This window comes from Prionailurus bengalensis, chromosome X, assembly GCF_016509475.1.
Source record: "Prionailurus bengalensis isolate Pbe53 chromosome X, Fcat_Pben_1.1_paternal_pri, whole genome shotgun sequence".
NCBI lineage: Eukaryota > Metazoa > Chordata > Mammalia > Carnivora > Felidae > Prionailurus > Prionailurus bengalensis.
This window is the reverse complement of record NC_057361.1, coordinates 77,102,224-77,119,836: the sequence shown is the minus strand read 5'-3', so window position 1 is coordinate 77,119,836 and position 17,613 is coordinate 77,102,224.

The following is a 17,613-nucleotide window of genomic DNA, read 5'->3' as shown; positions in this document are numbered from 1 at the left end:
GAGAGAGAGTGCTAGCAGTTGGGGGGAGGGCAGAATATCTTATGCGGGCTCTGTGCTGACAGCAGTGATGCAGGGCTTGAGCTCACAAACCGCAAGATCATGACCTGATTCAAAGTCAGATTCTCAACAGACTGAATCACCCAGGGGCCCCTTTAAGTTCTTTTTTTCTAATTATATCCTGTGGTTAAATTCTATTCAAATTTATTTTTCTGTCCTTGAATCTCTCAAGCCCCTTGCTATGTTACATAAAAGTTTTATTATATAGAACATGTACTCAAATGTGAAGTGTTATAATTAAATATTACAGTGAAGGGGGATTTAGAATACTAAATGCTTTTCTTTACCACTATCAAACTATAAAGTAAATCAGAATGAAGCCAACGTTCTTATTGCAATATGTTCTCAAAATAGAAACACAGAAAAGCTCATCTTTATTCTTTGATCTTTTCTCTTTCTTCATTACACGGAAATGTGTCATGTGCCTTATGTACAAGTCTCTAGTGCCACACTTTTGGCAATGGCTTGTCCCTGTTTGTAACTCAACTCTTTTGAGACAAACAGCTTCTCTAACCTGAGGAAGCAATAATGCCAATGAAGTCTTTCTCAATACACCTAAGGAAATGAATTACTGCTCAGTAACTTAATCATTTAAGATACCTATTTGAAATTAGATCATGGAAAATACTTCAAAGTTGGTCTATTGCATGCAGTGTGAGAGTTTCTTAGCTATTGTTCTAATACTTGGAGAAGGAAAGCCCTCATGGACAAGGCCCAGTCAGGAAAAGGCCACAGGACTTTGAGCAGGGAATTATCTCTGGCTTTACACAAGAAATGACTTACCTCAAATAGGTAACCAGAACATTTTGCTTTGAACAGAAGTGGAAGCATGGATATTTTGAATAGCAAGGTATACCCAAGAATATATTATGTTGAATGTATCAGGAATGCTTTTAGTTGGAGACGACAGAAAACCAAATTAAGAGTAGATAAAGCATTAAAGTTATTTTTCTCACATATGTCTAAGTTTACTCCTCAAAATATGGTCCATGAACCCCTGTGGGTTCCTGAGACCCTTTCAGATTTCTCCAAGGTCAAAAATACTCTAATAATAATTCTATATAATATTATTATAGAATTATTTTTTCACTGTGTTGATATTTGTACCCTTGGTGCTAAGGCAATGGAAGTTAAACTCCTGGCTTCTTAGCACAAATAACAGTATCACAATATTATATTAGTAGTCATCATTGTATTCTTCATTGCCATGCAGTGGAAGAAAAAAAATCTATTCCACTTTAGAATGCTCTTGAAGAAACAGTAAAATATATGAATTTTATAAAATCTCAACCCTGTTAATAATCTACAGGATGAAATGGAGAATTTGCATAAAGTTCTTCTGCTACATATTGGTATTTAATGTTTGTTTCCAGAAAAAAAAAAAACTTGTGCAATTGAGTAATCGCTGAAATGGTGACTTTTTTTTAAGAAATATCATTTTTACTTGAAAGAATGACTTACAGGCAAACTATGGTTACACAGACTTGGGTATTTGCCAGATATTTTCTTGAAAAAGAACAAAATGAGACTGTCATTTTAAGGAAAACAACTCAAAGTATTTGTTACCAATAAGATTTTCACTTTCAAAGCAAGTTTTGGAGAACTTATATCTGTGAGCTTGTTAGCTTCCCAAGTTTAAGACTTTTATGATGAGATCAATAGTGTTATTAACAAAAACAGTGATTTTTTTTTCATATGGTATAATGAAATATCATCAATTGGAAGTCCTGCATAAAATTCAGTGAACCAGTTTTTTCCAACTGACGAATATATCATGTTACAAAATCATGAGTGGGTAAAAGATACATTCAAAATGCAAGATAGGAAAACAGATTTTAAAATGCAAAATAGGAATACAGATTTTAATATACTAGAGCATGAAAAGCTCATTGGCATGGTTTCTGATTCCATACTGCAACTAATCTTTTTTTTTAAACTACTACCTCTTGAATTTCAAGAACTTCTTAATATCATATGAACTTTTTAAATATCAAAGAGAACTATCTACAATTATCTAGAATGGCCTTTGAAATACTCCTTTTTCAAACTAAATACCTGTGTGAGGCTAGATTTTCTTCATACACTTGAACCAGAACTACATATCACAACAGATTAAATGCAGATGAGAATTTAGCTGTTTTCTATCATACCAGACATTAAAGAAATTTGAAGAATTATAAAACACCACTAATCTTCTCACTACATTTACTTTTGTTTTGGAAAACAAAATGTTCATGAAAATACATTATTTACATTAACACAAAAATGGCTATTATTTTTAGTGTTTAAATGAATAAATAAAGCATATATTAAGTAATTCTATTTTCATTTATAATATGGTAAATATCAATAGTATATTTCACATTAGTGAAAGCTTTTTGGGGATACTCAATATTTTTACCTTTTTACTTTGAAATAATTTTAGATTTTAGAAGAGTTGCAGAGAAAAGGGTTCTTATATACCATTTATTCAGCTTCTAGTTTTAAAAAATAATATTTAAAGTTTTAATTTCTTTTAATTTTGAGACAGAGAGAAAGAGAGAGAGCAAGGTGGGGGAAGGGCAGAGAGAGAAGTAGAGAGAGAATCACAAGCAGGTTCCGTACTGTCAGTGCAGACATGAACCTTGATCTCACAAACCCTGGAGATCATGACCTGAGTTGAAATCAAGAGTGGGACACCCAACCCACTAAGCCACCCAGATGACCCCAGCTTTCTTTAATATTAACATCTTACATATCCATAGCACATTTATCAAAACCAACAAATTAACATTCCTTAATAATAAGTATGATTGTAAAGATCTAAATAAACTTGAGATCTGCTGGTATTGTTTCAGCAGCTCAACAGTGGCATCAAAGACCCCAACTCTGTTTTTTATTATTATTGAGATATAATGGAGTTAACATTGTATAATTTTAAGGTATAAAACATATTGATTTGATACATTTATATTGCAATATGATTGTTGTTGTCATGTAATGTAATTATAATTTCTTCTAGTTGTGGAAACAATTAAGATCTAGTTTCCTAGCAAGTTTTATGTTTGTAATACAGTTTTGTTGTATATAATCACTGTACTATGTCTTAGAGCTCCAGAACTTATTAATATACTAATTGCAAGTATGTACCTCTAAAAAACATCTATCCCATTCTGCCCCTCCATCCCCTAATAACCATCATTCTATTCTGTTTTTTTAAGTTAATTTTTTTAGATTCCACTTATAAGATATATCATACTGTATTTGTCTTTCTTTGCCAGACTCTGTCTTTTCATTCTTGTTCTATTTGCTTTTTATTCTTATTATTGTCATATCATGATTTTAGACGGCTGACAGTTCTAGGCTTCTCTTTTTAGTTTAAGTCTGGAAGAAAGGAGAAGGAACAATGTCATCAAGCCATCCTCTTATGCTTTGTCTCATTTATCAGCAGGAAAAATGTTTCCTAGAAACAGCCTATCAGATTTACTTTTGTATCTTGGTCTTCAGAATTCATTCAGTTCTAGGCCCAATCCTAGACAAAATACCTGTGGAGGAAAGCAGAATTCAAATGACTGGAGCAATTAGTTTATCCTCTGGGGCTAGGTCAGGGGTCTACCTTACTTTGTGATTAAGGGATCTCTGTCTACTTCCTGAAAAAAGTCAACCTCTATTCAGGAAGAAGAGTGGAGAGAATGGCTTTTAGGTGGATAATTGACATCTTAGCTCTCAGGTTGGAATTTCTATAAGAGACTATATAAATTAACAAAGTGATCAAAGCCACAGTTGCCTGAAGGGAAGTAAATGAGGATGTTGTGCAAAATGGGTGACAGGGCAGGGGGACAGGTAGTAGCCACACTTGTGGTGAACATAGCATAGTGTATAAACTTGTCAAATTACTAAGCTGTACACCTTAAACTAATGTAATATTGTGTGCCAACTGTATTTAAATAAAACAAAACTGAATTGGCTACTGGAATTATCCTGATTTGATGGGTGTGGAGGAAGTGGGGTGGTGTTATTTGGGACTATTTCTAGCTACTTTAAACACCTGGCACTCAAATGCCAGCAGTAGACTGTGAATTGCAATTTACCAGCACAACTTACATTTCATAAAAAATTATCAGAAGATAGGAGCAAATAAAAAAGTAACTCCCAATTCTAATTTATCCTCCCTGACGATCATTCCAGGAAATCCCAAAATGTAAATCAAAATGACTTTCATTTGACAGACTTTCCAGGACTGACAGTAGAAGGAGAGTTGAAGAGGAAATTCTGGACAAAGACCAAGGTGTTTCTCTATTTGCATAAGACGTGGAGTGAGCACAAAAGAATCAGTGTGTCACAAAGTTGAATGACTCAAGGCCATTCTGGGAATTAGGAAGAATACCATTCTAGAGAATCATGATCAAAGAACTCTTGAAGAAAAGAGTCATTACCGAATCCCACTGTTGATATGCCTGTAGAAAGAAATCTGAAAAGATTCCAACACAATAATTTTCTTTTAATCTGCACACTAGACTACACAGAACCCCAAATATAAAGTGCTTTGGACTGTTTAGTAGGAGGATAATGTTTTATCATCCTAAATTTAGGAAAGAAATATCATATCTGATCCATGAGAATCACAAAGGATACATATACAGAAGAAAGTCAAGGGTTTCTTGAATTTATTTTGAGATAGAATTTTAGTTAATGCCTTCTCCTATTGTAGTGACCTGGATACATGTGACCCTGGGTTTCTTTTGCTTAAGCTTCAACATAAGCAATTTGTTCTATATCTTCTATCCCATGGAGTTTTGTTACAAAGTAAGAACTAGTATAGATCTCCCTTTTAGCTTACTATATGTAAAAAGTGTTCAATCCAGATGTGACTTTGTGATTGATGCATATTATAACAAAAGACATTCCTGACAACTTTGTTATTCTATAACTAAAACCATTCATGGCATCACTTCCTACTCCATCCAGAGGCAGAATGTGCAAATTTGCCTTTGGGATTCCAGTATATTAATGAGAACTGATTATTTAACCCACTATTTTAGGCCTATCCTAAAATCAGAATGCATCTATTTCATTCAATCTTATTGCGAATTGCTTCCATGTAATAGTTTACTCCCTCAAAAGAGTAGGGTGGACTGCAGTAGGGGCAGAGTACTTTCAAAGCAGTCTATTACATTGTATGGTGACGATCTTCTGTGCTTTATGTATCTTTGCAATATCCTAAGGAATTTTAATCCTTGGGCCACATGAGCTATTGATTCCTGATCTGGAATTCTGTACTAACAATTGATTTGTTTACACTGACTGATGACTACAAAAATGGGAGAAACTTAAGTACATAGCCTTGGTTTGTCATATTTACATGAACTAAAACACACCCCCTTCTTTGTTATTTTCCTCATTACCCAATATTCTTCCTAGTACTTCCCTCGGGTACTTCCCCATGGTGTTATCTAAGACCACAGTAGGCCTGTGTTTCAGGGTGATAGAAAGGACTCTCCCCAGCCTTGGAATCACAATTTTCCTAAGGCAACAGATAAGAAATAGGGAAGTACCTGCACTTTTGCTATGCTAAGGGGGAAGACTGCATTTAATGGTGGAATTTAGACTAATTTTAAATGGGACTTTTTAATCACAATTTCTGTTAAAATCCTAAATCTGAAGATAGTAAGTGTGAAATCCCCCTCTCTCACCATTAGAACAAAAGTGACAAATAGCTTAAAGTCCACTCAAAGCCACTCTAGGGCTTTCTAACAAATATTTAAACTGGTTCTGTAAACCACACTCCCATGGTCCCCAACCAAGCTATATGAGAGAAGTATGTTGAATTAGATGAATTCATAGAAGTGAGTGGTGAGGAGAAAGAGACATTACCCACAGTCTTGATATTCTCTTTAGCTTGGAGAGGGAAGAAATGAAAAAGAAGTATGTAAATCATAAAAGCAAGGGAGAACAGGGATCCTTCATCTTGATGCTTTAAAGTGTGTATGGTAAGATCTCATGAATTGAGAGAGGAAATGGCTATAGTATGTTTTATCTAATATGGGTTCATAAGTAACTTCATAAATTATACTCATGCCTTAAATGTGGCATAGAAGCAATAGAAAGATTATCATGGCCTAATTAGGCACTAAAGAACAGTTCCTGTGTGCCTTGTAACCTGTGTGCACTGATAGGCAAAAAATGAGATGGCCCCACGTTTTCCTTTCCCAATATCTTGGTATTATGTAAGACTTACTTGAAGGAATGTCAGTTTCTCCATCTTTATAAGAAGGGCCCATTATTGGGCAGAGGTAGACTCTTAAAAGAGACAACACAAGTTATATTCAGGGATAATGGAAATGTGAAGAATATAGCAGAAACATCAGGCACACTTTGGATATTTCAAAAGTTTATAGGACTACAAAACAAGGGGTCCATTTATATTACACTAGAGTATAAGGATTCTTCCGGGAAAGAATTATAGTAGAAGAAACAAGATAAACAAGTTCAATCCTGGAAATAAACCAGTGTATGAGGATAGAGTCTAGATATAACATGGTTCATATTAGATTGTATTCTAGGTCTGGTCCAAGACACTTAAGTCTGAATCATATAGCAAGGAGGCTACAATCTAAAAAGTCTGCTGCGACTGATACATGAATTCAACAAAGTCACAGGGTAAAAAAAAAATCAATGTACAGAAATCAGTTGCATTTTTATACACCAATAATGAAGCAACAGAAAGAGAAATAAAGAAACTGATCCCATTTACAATTGCATCAAAAAAACCATAGAATACCTAGGAATAAACCTAACCAAAGATGTGAAAGATCTGTATGCTGAAAACTATACAAAGCTTATGAAGGAAATTGAAGAAGACACAAAGAAATGGAAAAACATTCCATGCTCATGGATTGGAAGAATAAATATTGTCAAAATGTCAATACTACCCAAAGCAATCTCCACATTAAAAGCAATCCCAATCAAAATAGCACCAGCATTCTTCTCAAAGCTAGAACAAACAATCCAAAAATTTGTATGGAACCACAAAAGACCCCGAATATCCAAGTAATATTGAAGAAGACCAAAGCGGGAGGCATCACAATCCCAGACTTTAGCCTCTACTACAAAGCTGTCATCATCAAAACAGCATGGTATTGGCACAAAAACAGACACATAGACCAATGGAATAGAATAGAGACTCCAAAATTGGACCCATAAAAGTATGGCCAACTCATCTTTGACAAAGCAGAAAAGAGAAGCCAATGGAAAAAAGACAGTCTCTTTAGCAAATGGTGCTGGACAGCAACATGCAGAAGAATGAAACTAGACTGCTTTCTTACACCATACACAAACATAAACTCAAAATGGATAAAGGACCTAAATTGAGACAAGAAACCATCAAAACCCTAGAGAAGAAAGCAGGGAAAAACCTCTCTGACCTCAGACGCAGTAATTTCTTACTTGACACATCTCCAAAGGCAAGGGAGTTAAAAGCACAAATGAACTATTGGGACCTCATGAAGATAAAAAGCTTCTGCACTGCAAAGGAAACAATCAACAAAACTAAAAGGCAATGGACAGAATGGGAAAATATATTTGCAAATGACATATCAGATAAAGGGCTAGTATCCAAAACCTATAAAGAACTGACCAAACTCCACACCCGAAAAACAAATAATCCAGTGAAGAAATGGGCAGAAGACATGAATAGACACTTTTCCAAAGAAGACATCCAGATGGCCAACGGACACATTAAATGATGCTCAACGTCACTCCTCATCAGGGAAATATAAATGAAAACCACACTGTGATACCACCTCACTCCAGTCAGAGTGGCTAAAATGAACAAATCATGAGACTATAGATGCTGGCGAGAATGTGGAGAAATGGGAAACCTCTTGCACTGTTGGTGGGAATGCAAACTGGTGCAGCTGCTTTGGAAAACAGTGTGGAGGTTCCTCAAAAAATTAAAAATAGACCTACACTATGACCTAGCAATAGTACTGCTAGGAATTTACCCAAGGGATACAGGAGTGCTGATGCATAGGGGCACATATACCCCAATGTTTATAGCAGCACTTTCAACAATAGCCTTATTATGGAAAGAGCCCAAATGTCCATCAACTGATGAATGGATAAAGAAGATGTGGCTTATATATACAATGGAATACTACTTGGCAATGAGAAAAAATGAAATCTGGCCATTCATAGCAATGTGGATGGAACTGGAAGGTGTAATACTAAGTGAAGTAAGTCATATAGAGAAAGACAGATACCATATGTTTTCACTCATATGTGGATCTTGAGAAACTTAACAGAAGACCATGGGGGAGGGGAAGGGAGAAAAATAAGTTACAGAGAGGGTGGGAGGCAAACCATAAGAGATTCTTGGATACTGAGAACAAACTGAAGGTTGATGGGGGTGGGGGAAAGGGGGAAGGGGGTGATGGGCATTGAGGAGGGCACTTGTTGGATGAGCACTGGGTGTCATATGGAAACCAATTTGTCAATAAATTATATTTTTAAAAAAGCAAATCTTGAGACACTCAAAGCTAAAGAATCAGCAGCATTGGTACCAACAATTTTATCAGTAATGTGGGGTCGTTAGTTCCATATCAGTGTAATAGTTTCCTAGTTAGCATAACAAATTACCATAAACGTCATGGCTCCTCCAGCTTCTGGTAACTCCTAGTGCTACCTGGTTTGTAGTAGCATACCTCTGATCTCTGCCTTCATCTTCACATGGCCTTCTCTTCTGTGTATCTCTATGTGCCCTTTTGTATCTCTTATACACTTTCATTGGAGTTAGAGCCCACCTCAATCCCACTATGATCTCAATACCTAATTTAATTATGTTTCAAATATGCTATTTTAAAATAAGATTACATTGTGAGGTTTTGGGTGGAAACAAATTTTGGGAGAATATTATTCAACCCATTACAATCAATAGTCTTGGTGTAGGTATCTGTAGCATTGTCACAAGGAGAGACACAGTAAACAAAACAAAACAAAAACACAAGAACGAAACAAAACAAGGAGAGACTCAGTATCTTTTACATTACTTTGGTCCAACAACGACTTTCGGCACGGGTGTTCTTGGTGAGAGCATTAGCATCCTGAGTCCACGTTTGGAGAGCAGCAACAGATGTCTTAAAAGTAATTGGGGACAGAAAATGGTTGAGATCTTATAGAAGGAGATTTTTACAAGGGCTGCAACCTGGGTAAATAGTCAGGAAGCTCAAGCTAAGATCCTGATTAGTTGTTCCGAGTGCATCCCAACAACATTTCATCATATTGGTTACGGCAAAAAAAGTAGGACAAAGATGATAAAATGGCTATTGACTAGACAAGCAAGGGCGCCAGGAAGAAAGGGTGGGCTTTGGGGTTACAGGAAGCACAAAGAGAGATTAGCTAGAGGTAAAACATCAGATAAGATTCTAAAGTTGATCACAGGATTTATTCAGATTTATGAATGAGATATGTTGTATATCTAGCTTTGCTGGCATTGAAGCCACCACCATGTGGAGATAAACATTAACTCCGTACATTGCTCCTAGTCAACAGAAAGATAGGGGTAAGTGATAAAGAAAAGTCAGTCAATTAATAAGTATAATGATGTCAAATATGACAAGAGCAGAGAACACTGGGAAGCTTAAAGAAAAGATAAAGGGATTTGATCAAGGGGCATTATTAACATTATTATGAGGAAAAAGACACCAAGAAGATGATATGTTTTATTAACATTCTTATGATGCAAAAGAGACCAAGAAAATGTGTTTTTCGTCATTACAATGTTGTCTAGTATTACCTTGAGTGAGTGTCAGTGCAGAAAATACTCAGATACATTGGTGGATTTCCATTTCAGAAATGAAGTCTATGGGCAAATATCAACTTTGCTTATTTTCTAGGATGGTGGTACCATTAGCTCCACAAACCTAGAATTTAGCAGAAATAATATTAATAAGAATCTAGAACGTATTGACACATTTTTGCATGACTGCTGCAAAAAATGCTTTAAATTAAAGGATCATTTTTCTCAAGCACTGTTTTCATTGGCATTATTTCTATACAACATAATCCATGTGTATTTTTTATTGCCTGGCCAAAGACATATAGATATAGAATATTTCTATTCAAATAAGAAATTGAGACAAATAATTTATTAACATTATTTTTTTGATTGGTAAATATATTGTGAACTTTTTTACAAAAGAGTAAGAGTGAAAATACCTTTAGTCATGCATTTAAATTTCTTTTATTGAAAATAAAATAGCATGTAATTGAAGGTGTCCTGCAAATTCTGTGAAATATTTTTTATTTGTATAATGATCACTTTGATAACTATTTCAACTACATTTCAACTAGCACCTGGAATCCCTCATCCCCTTTGACCTTCATGCTATTTGCCTTGCCAATATACAGCACTGGATAAACCCAAACATCTGTTTTGTTTGCTTGTGTTGAAACTGCTACAAAAGTTGGAGAACAGTGCCAGTTGGCTCCAATACAAGTTTATGTCATTTAATCTCAATTGGGCTGTCAATACTGCTTGGCAGTTCTTCATTTATATCTGTGATGATGCTCCCAGCAGCTGTTCAATTTTTTTTTTACTTTTTTTTGTTTTTTACTTTTTAGTGGCTCTTAGTTCCCAGAGAATAAAATTGTAGGAAAAATATAAAACAATTTCTAAAAAGTATAATGTAAGACAACTTTCCTGAAATATTATTTAATTAATATTTTAAAAGCACAATGACGTACCTAAGAAACTTGACCAAGATCAACCAACATAAAGACATATTATAATAAAATTACTGAAATTTAAAAGAAAAAAAAACCTTTCAGTTAAAAGAATCAAAAGATACTCATAAAGGAAAGAAAACAAGATTATTTTCAGACTTTTATAGCAAAGCTTTATGCCAGAGGAAAAAGAAGTAGGATATTTACTATAGCCAAGGAAAGGAAATGTGAGCCAAAGATTTTATATTAGGCTGTTCTTCAAATTAAAAAATCACAGAAAAATTTATCAACATACAAAACTTAGGGAATATTGTTCTCATGAACCTTTTACACTTTAGAGAATGAGCTTCTGGCCACTCAAATATTGGGAGAGACATCTTCAAGCTAAGCCTGATACTACTGACTACTGAAAATGGTTAACACCATAGAGAAGAGAGGCAAACATTTCCTACCTCCAGATAGAGGAGCATACCACCTACTAGGAAGTAAAAAGAAGAAATAATCAACTAAAATTTGATCAAGTCTCTGGAACCAACTATCAATATACAGGAAATGCAGAGCAGAGCAAAATCAAGACTATGAAAAAACCTACAGGACAAAAGACATAGTTTCTTCAACAAATAATTGCAAGGAAAATAGGATGGAGGAGAAACTCTAGATTAAAAGAGTTGTAGCAATACTTAGGCTGGGAAGATGGTGGAGTAATCGGACCCAAGCTCACCTTATCCCACAAATACAACTAGATAACACTCACATCAGCACAAATAACCCAGAAAATGACTTAAAAACTGGTAGAACAAACTCCACAACTTAAAGTAGAGAAGAGGACACATTGAAGAGGGTGGAGATGGCAGAGACATAGTGGAGAGCAAAACAAATATTGGCTGTCAATGGGGTGTAGTGGGGAGGGAGTCACAGATGCCAAGAAGGGCAAGAAACAGACTTATACTGGGGAAGCCATATGAATGAGATGAATCCTCATAATATTTGGCTTTGAAAGTGAAAATGGCTGATTTTCATGGGTTCTTACAATTAGAGGGATTAAAGCCCGAAATTTTAAAAACCAGTGGGATCAATTCTGGGAAAGCCCAGAAGGCAATAGGAAGCTGAGTCCCTTCTCTTAAAGATACCACATGACTATCAGCCCACAGAGATTCAACGTAGAAGCACCATTTTGAAAAACACTTGGGGTTATTTACTCATCTCAGAGCATATCACAGAAGGACGGTGTTCTTAGGAAGACTCCTCCAGAAACAAAGGAACTAGAAAGGACTATCTCCCTCCCCCATCTCCAAGCATAAACAGCTACCTGCAGGAACCAGTCCAGCACCAACATTCACTAACTACTTATTACACCAAGCACCATCCTCCTGTGTCCTATCAAATAATGATTGCCTCAGTCCCAGCACCATGGGTCTCTTCTCCCAGAAGACTAGCACAAACCTTGCCAACACCACATCTCTCAACTGGTGCGTATTGTGGGGCTTCTGTACTAGCAGCAGCAGTGACACCAAGCCCTGTGGAAACCCCAGGCACATCTTGATAAAAATGTGTGTCTCTTCCAGATTGCCTTGATTCCAAAACCAGACAAAGACCCTACTGAAAAGGAGAATTACAGGCGTATATCTTTGATGAACCTGGATGCACAAATTATCAATAAGATACTAGCAAATGGAATTCAACAGTACATCAAAAGAATTATTCACCATATAAAGTGGGCTTTATTCCTGGGATGCAGGCTTGGTTCAATATTTTCAAATCAATGTGATACAACACATTAATAAAAGAAAGGATAAGACCCATATGATCCTTTCAATAGATGCATAAAAAACACTTGACAAAATACAACACCCTTTCTTGATAAAAACCTTAAGGAAGCAGGGATAGAAAGAACATACCTTAACATCATAAAAGCCATATATGAAAGGCCCACAGCTAATATGATCCTCAATGGTGAAAAACTGAGAGGTTTCCCCCTAAGATCAGGAACACAAGAGGGATGTCCACTCTCACCACTGTTGTTCAACATAGTACTGGAAGTCCTAGCCAAAGCAATCAGATAACAAAAAGAAATAAAATGTCTATGAACTGGGAAGGAAGAAGTCAAACTTCAGCTCTTCACAGATGACATGATGCTTTACATGGAAAACCAAAAAAACTCCACCAAAAAACTTCTAGATCTGATATATGAATTCAGAAAAGTCACAGTATATAAAATCAACGTTCAGAAATAGGTTACATTCGTATACACCAATAATGAAGCAGCAGAAAGAGAAATCAAGGAATAGATCCCATTTTAAATTGAACCACAAACCATAAGATACCTAGAAATCAACTTAGCCAAAGAGGTAAAAGATCTGTGGGCTGAAAACTATAGAAAACTTATGAAATAAGTTGAAGAAGAAACAAATAAATGGAAATAAGTCAGCCAGTGAAAGACAGATATCATATTATTTCACTCATATGTAGAGTTTAAGAAATACAACAGATGAACATAGGGGAAGGGAAGAAAAATAAAATAATATAAAAACATAGAGGGAAGAAAACCATAAAAGATTTTTAAATACAGAGAACAGAGTTGCTGGAGGGGAGGTGCATCGGGGATGGGTTAAATGGGTGATGGGTACTAAGGAGGGCACTTTTTGGGATGAGCACTGGGTATCACATATAAGTGATGAATCACTGGGTTCTACTCCTGAAGCCAAGACTACACTGTATGTTAACTAACTTGGATTTAAATTAAAAAAAATTGTGTGCCTTAACCACACAGCCTTGGTTCCTGCAGCTACAGCTGCAGGTATCACTTTGCAAGCAGACTCTTATGCACTTTGTTAAAACTGTATACCCCACCATGGCCAGGAACAAAATACTGCCCAAAATAGGCACAGGGAGCCTCTACAGACAACTTGACTAAAGAAAAGTGTGGTCAGGGCACAATAGCAGGTTACACTCACCACACATAGGGTACAAGGCCTGAAATGCCAAGTTCTGGGGAAGAGTGGATATTACACTGCATGGTACAAGACCTCTTCTTCATGAGGCCATTAGTTTCAAGAATAGGAGACATACCTGACTTTCCTAACAAACAGAAACCAGAAACAGGCACAGAAAATTAGACAAAATGAGGAGACAGACAAGTATGTCCCAAATGAAAGAACAGGAAAAAAAAACACAGAAAGAGACCTAAGCAAAATGGAGATAATTAATATGCCTGATAGAAAATTTAAAGTAATTGTCATAAAGATACTCACTGGACTTGAGAAAAGAGGGGATGACATCAGTGTAACCTTTAACAAAATGACAAAAAAGAACATTAGATGGAATAAACAGCAGGTTAGAAGAAGCAGGGGAAAGAATTCGTGACTTAGAAGACAGAGTAATAGAAAGTAATCAAGCTGAGCTGGTGGTAGAAAAAGAATTATGCAAATAGACTTGGAGAAATCAGTGACTCCATCAAGCATAATAGTATTAAATTATAAGGATCCCAGAAGGAGAAAAGAGAGAAAAGGGGGAAAATTTATTTGAAGAAATAATAGGTGAAAACTTCCCTATTCTGTGGAAGTAAATAAATATATAGATCTAGGATGCACAGAGATTCTCCCAACAAAATCAACCCAAGGATGTCCACACCAAGACACATTGGCAAAATGTAGTGATAAAGAATTTTAAAGACAGCAAGTGAAAAGAAGACAGTTACATACAAGGGAAACCTAATAAGGTTATTGGGATTTTTTTTAGCACAATCCTGTAGGCCAGAAGGCATGTCATTATATATTTAAAGTGTTAAAGGGAAAAATTTGCAGCCAAGAATATCTAGCAAGGCTATTGTTCAGAATAGATGGGAAGAGAGAGGTTCCCAGACGAACAAAAACTAAAGAAGATCATAACCATTAAACAGGCCTACAAAAAATGTTATAGGGGACCCTTTTATTGGAACATAAAGACTAAAATTAAGAGTATGAAAAGTAGGTAAAATAAAATCAGTAAAAAATAAGTGTATCTGCAAAAATCAGTGAAGGGATTAACAAAATAAAAGGATGTAAAATATGATACCATAAAAATGAAATGTGGTGGAGAGAGGAATGAAGAATGGATTCAAACTTAAGTGACCATTAACTTAATGTAGACTGTTATATGCAGAAGAGGTTATATACAAACATGATGGTAATCACAAATCAAAACCCAATAATAGATAATGCTAATAATAAAGAGAAAGGAATCCAAGTATGTCATTAAAGACAGCCAGAAAACCATGAAAGAGAGTAAGAGAAGAATCAGATAAAAACTACAAAACTACCAGAAAACAAGTAACAAAATGGGAAAAACACACATATATTAATAATTACGTTGAATGTAAATGGACTAAATGATCTAATCAAAAGACATGTGGTGATGGAATGGATTTAAAAAATACCCATCTATATGCTTCCTACAACAGACTCATCTCATACCTAAAGACAACTCAATTTTGAAAGTGAGGGGATGGAGAAATATATATTATGCAAATGGATGTCAAAAGAAAGCCAGGGTAACAATACTTATATCGGACAAAATAAACTTTAAAACAAAGACTGTAAAAACAGACCAAGAGGACACTATATTATCATAAAGGGAACAATACAGCAAGAATATATGACAATTGTAAATATTTATGCACCCCAAATCATAAGAGTTCATAACAAATAAATAAAGTAATCAATGGAAATACAACAATATTAGGGGACCTTAATGCCCCATTTACATCAATGGACAGATAATCCAAACAAAAAAATCAATGAGGAACCAGTGTTTTTTTTTTTTTTTTTCAACGTTTATTTGTTTTTGGGACAGAGAGAGACAGAGCACGAACGGGGGAGGGGCAGAGAGAGAGGGAGACACAGAATCGGAAGCAGGCTCCAGGCTCTGAGCCATCAGCCCAGTGCCTGACGCAGGGCTCGAACTCAGGGACCACGAGATCGTGACCTGGCGGAAGTCGGATGCTCAACCGACTGCGCCACCCAGGCGCCCCAAGGAACCAGTGGTTTTGAATGACACACTGAACCAGATGTATTTTTAACAAATATATTCAGAACATTCCATCCTAAAACAGCAGAGTACACGTTCTTTTTGTGTGCATATGAAACATTCTTCAGAATAGATCACATATTGACCCACAAGGTAAGTCTCAACAAATGTAAAAAAGATCAAGGTCATGCCATGCACTTTTCTGACCACAGTGCTATGGAACAAGAAGTCAACCCCAAGAAAAAATATGGAAAGATCACAAATATATAGGGGTTAGATATCATGCTACTAAACAATGAATGAATCAACCAGAAATCAAATAATAAATTAAAAATTATATGGAAAGTAATGAAAACTAAAACACAATGTTCCAAAATCATTGGGATACAGCATAAGTGGTTTTAAGAAGGAAGTTTAAAGCAATACAACCTAAACTTACACTTAAGAAGCTAGAAAAAGAACAACACACAAAACCCCAAACCAGTAGAAGGAAGGAAATAATAAAGATTAGAGAAGATATAAGTGATATAGAAATTAGAAATTCAATAGAACATATCAATGAAATCAGGATCTCGTTCTTTAATTTTTTAATGTTTATTTTTGAGAGAGAGAGAGAGAGCGTGCAAGCAGGGGAGGGGCATAGAGAGAAGGAGGCAAAGAATTGAAAGCAGGCTCCAGGATCTGGGCTGTCAGCACAGAGCCCGACATGGAGCTCAAACCCATGAACCATGAGATCATGACCTGAACCAAAGTCAGACGCTTAACTGACTGAGCCACCCAGGTCCCGCAGGAACTCATTCTTTAAAAAGTTCAACAGAATTGATTAACTTCTAGCAAGACTCATCAAAAGAAAAAAATGAGATAGAGAGGACCAAAATAAACAAAATGATAAGTGAAAGAAGAGAAATAATAACCAACACTGCAGCAATACAAATAATGATAAGAGAATATTATGAAAACTTATATGCCAACAAATTGGACAACCTAGAAGAAATGGATAATTTCCTACAAACATATAACCTACCAAAAGTGAAGGAGGAAGAAATACAAAATTTGTACAGGGTGATTATGAGAAATAAAACTGAAAACAAACAAAACAAACAAATAAATAACAAAAATAGCAACAACTAAACCCCCCAAAAACTCCCAGAAAACAAAAGTCCAGGACCAGATGGCTTCACAGGTGAATTCCAGCAAACATTTAAAGAAGAGTTAACACCTATTCTTCTCAAACAATTCCAAAAATAGAGAAGGAAAACTTCCAAATTCATTCTATGAGGCCAGCATTACCCTGATATCAAAAGCAGATAAATAAACCACAAAAAAGAGAACTGCAGACTAATATCTCTGATGAACATAGATGCAACATCCTCAAAAACATATTAGTAAATTGAATGCAAAAACACCTTAAAAAATCATTCATCATGATCAAGTGGAATTTATTCCTGGTATGCAGGCTTGGTTCAATATTTGCAAATTATTTAATGTGATACATCACATCAATAAGAGAAAGGATAAAAACCATATGACGTTTTCAACAGATGCAGAAAAAAAATTTGGCAAAGTACAACATCCATCCATGATAAAAGCTCTCAACAAAGTAGGTCTAGAGGGAACATACCTCAACATAATAGAGGCCTTATATGAAAAATCCACAAAGGGGCGCCTGGGTGGCTCAGTCGGTTAAGCGGCTGACTTCAGCTCAGGTCATGATCTCGCGGTTCATGTGTTCAAGCCCCACGTCAGGCTCTGTGCTGACAGCTCGCAGCCTGGAGCCTGTTTCAGATTCTGTGTCTCCCTCTCTCTGACCCTCCCCCGTTCATGCTCTGTCTCTCTCTGTCTCAAAAATAA